Source organism: Pseudochaenichthys georgianus, chromosome 18 (genome assembly GCF_902827115.2).
Source record: "Pseudochaenichthys georgianus chromosome 18, fPseGeo1.2, whole genome shotgun sequence".
In the NCBI taxonomy this organism is placed as follows: Eukaryota; Metazoa; Chordata; class Actinopteri; order Perciformes; family Channichthyidae; genus Pseudochaenichthys; species Pseudochaenichthys georgianus.
Window position 1 is genome coordinate 7,284,724 of NC_047520.1, and position 3,349 is coordinate 7,288,072.

The following is a 3,349-nucleotide window of genomic DNA, read 5'->3' on the forward strand; positions in this document are numbered from 1 at the left end:
AATGAAAACATAATGTTTATCAGTGTAATAATGATAATAGAAAATTGAAAAAACAACCATAAATATGAAAAAAAATTCGGTATAAAAAGGAAAGCTGTGAAGAAGAAAAGTTACAATATAATTTAATTTGCACGGAATTATTGCTAATAATATTTAACATATAAAAATGTCATTAAAAACATGTAAAATGTGTCTGAATAAAAAAGTGTATTGAGGAACTGGGTTACAAATATGAAAAATACTATTAAAAAAAACCTATATAACTACTTTATAATAGAAAAAAGGAATGTGCAAAAATTCAAAAAGATAATAATAAAGAAATATTTACAGAGATGTAGTCCCGATTGAATTATGCACGTGTGAATGTAAAGCATAAAGAAAGATGTTTAAATTGAACCAACAGGTGGAGGCACAGCACGTGGCTTTGTGATGATGATGATGAACGAGCACAAAGCCTCCCCTCTTCCTCCTCACATCAGTGCCTCACCATGTCTCCACATGTGCACACATTCTGGTTACTCTTCATCTGGTTTCCATGTAAGACTTTGGATCTCAACCTGAATATGAAACTAGTGTTTGAAAGCCATAAGTAATGTATTATCTTCTGGTCGGTTGCTTCAATATGAGTTTAAACTCAAATCTGTTTTCTCCACAGGTCAGACGAGCGCTGCTACATTTCAACAATCTCCTGCTCAGATAGTGACGGAGAGCACTGAGGTCCAGATTAAATGCAGCCATGACGATTCTACCCTTTTAGTAATGCTCTGGTATCAGCAGAGAAAAGACAATCTCTCTATGACCCTCATTGGGTATGGATATGCAACCGGCCAAACCTACGAGGGTCAATTTGAAAAAGAGTTTGAGCTGACGAGAGAAGACACGCTGAGAGGAGCTCTGATTATACGCTCAGCGAACCCGTCACACTCGGCTGTGTATTTCTGCGCTGCCAGTACACAGTGATGTGGTTTGGAGCCACTCCCTCACTAAAACCCTCTCACATGGTCTCTTCATACAGACTCTCAGTGAAGACAGTTCCTCCTGCAGCACAGAGAACCTGGACCATGTCTCCAGCTGTCATCGCATTGCTTCTCCTCTCACTGTCATGTAATGCAACTATTTTGATGAGCAATTTATCATTAAAGGAACTTTGCATGCTAAACTATCACAAAGTGCTGTTCATTATATATAGTGAACATCTATGTGCTTTGGATGAGGAAACAAGACATATTCTTGGACTTCGAGAAACTTGGATGGACATTTTTCTATATTTTCTGACATCTTATAGACCAACTATTCATTAAGAGAGTAATCAGCAGATTGATTGGACATGCAATTTACTGCTGAGTAACTATTTAAATTTGAAGATTTCTTGACGGAACTATTTTTAAGAATGTTTTACACCGTCGCTTCTGTATTAACTAGTTTTTTTATTCTGTGTTTTCCCACAGATGGAGCTGAGGGTGTGGAGTTTGAGCCGACTCGTCCCAGAATAGTCAACGACAAAGCCAGGGTAGAAATTAAATGCCGTCACAATGATAACGAGATGGATATAATGCTCTGGTACCAACAAGCAGAGAGAGGTCTGATGAGTTTAATTGGATACAGCTATGGCAGTGATCCCAGCTATGAGAAGGGGTTTGAAAAGCGGTTTGAGATAACAAGAGAAGACAAGATGAGAGGAGCTCTGATTATTCAAAGTCTAAATCTATCAGACTCGGCTGTGTATTTCTGCGCTGCCAGAGAACACAGTGATGTGGTTTCATGCCTCTCCCTCACTAAAACCCTGCTCTCATTTTTCTCTGGTGTGTTTGTGTTCAAGATCCTGAGACTGCCTATCAGCCTGCACAGAGAGATCATAAGGACATTGGGCTGAACAGATGTAGGCAAATTCTACAATGTTGTAGACATAAAATAAAATAAAAAAACAAATAAGGTTACGTATATGTAAAATTATGTGCATTGCACTACAATATATAGCAATAAATATAAAACTTAAAGTAGCGACAGTAAAAGTAGGCATTGTGCAGATTGGTCCATTTCAGAATAATATATATGATATGTTTTATAATGATTGATCATGAAAGTGTTCTCAAAGCTGGTGAAGGTGCAGCTAGTTTGAATGACTTTGTATACTGCAGGGTAGCTGGTGGATTTACTCCAGGTGGAACTAAAGTCTGATTTAACACTTGATTAAAGGTATTAAATAAGTACCTGGAAATTGTACTTAAGTCCAGTACTTGAGTAAATCTACTTTACACCGCTGCATGTACAGATGATTATTTAGCTTTCACCAAACCATCAGTATCCAACCCAAATTCAACATAATGTTCACCAGCAGCCAACATCAGAACATGAACCACAAATGAACCAGGAAGTTAGCTAACTAGACCGTTAGCTTAGCCATACGCTAGCCTAGCCTAGCGTACATACACAATGTAAACGAAGCTTAAAATCAACTAAGGTTACATATTTAGCACAGCAAACTAAAGTCTTACCTTGGTCGATGTAAGCAGTATCTTCCACCATTTTAGAGAGGAGTTAAGTCCTTAGGAAGAGTCACAAAAGGACAGGAAACCCAAGTTCAGTCTTCAAGTGTCCAACCGTGGATGTGAGGTGGACCAACCGGCAATCCGTAGCCTAGCAACAGCATAAACTGTAGTTCATGGCGTCCCTAAAACAGGAAATAATGAACTGTTGGCAGTGGATTGGTTTCATGAAATGCGACATAAACTGTAATAACTGTTTAAACGGGTTTTTGTTGACGTAAAAAAGCAATGAAAACCTAATTTGACCTAGTGAGGAGTTTAACGGTCAACACCTTCAGTTGGGAAACTAACAAAGTGGGCGGGGCGACGTCTGTTTAAAACGACTTGATTGACCAATCACGTTCCAGCAAGGGTCAGCAGGTGTCAATCATGGATTAATTAAGAGAGCATTCACTGCTATTCATTTGACAATTCACAGAAACGATTATTTTGAAAATGTTGTAATTTAACCATTGTTTTTTATGATGTTAAATGGTAAAAAATAATTCAAATTTAGTGATTGAATAACACCGCAAAGTTCTGACAACATCCACCTTAAAAATAAAAAGGACAGAATAACTCATTATCAGTGAATCAATGATGATTCATATTCAATTATGTGATCACGTGACCTTCTAGTGTGTGTGTGTGTGTGTGTGTGTGTGTGTGTGTGTGTGTGTGTGTGTGTGTGTGTGTGTGTGTGTGTGTGTGTGTGTGTGTGTGTGTGTGTGTGTGTGTGTGTGTGTGTGTGTGTGTGTGTGTGTGTGTGTGTGTGTGTGTGTGTGTGTGTGTGTGTGCGTGCTGAGCAGTGATGTGAGCCTCAT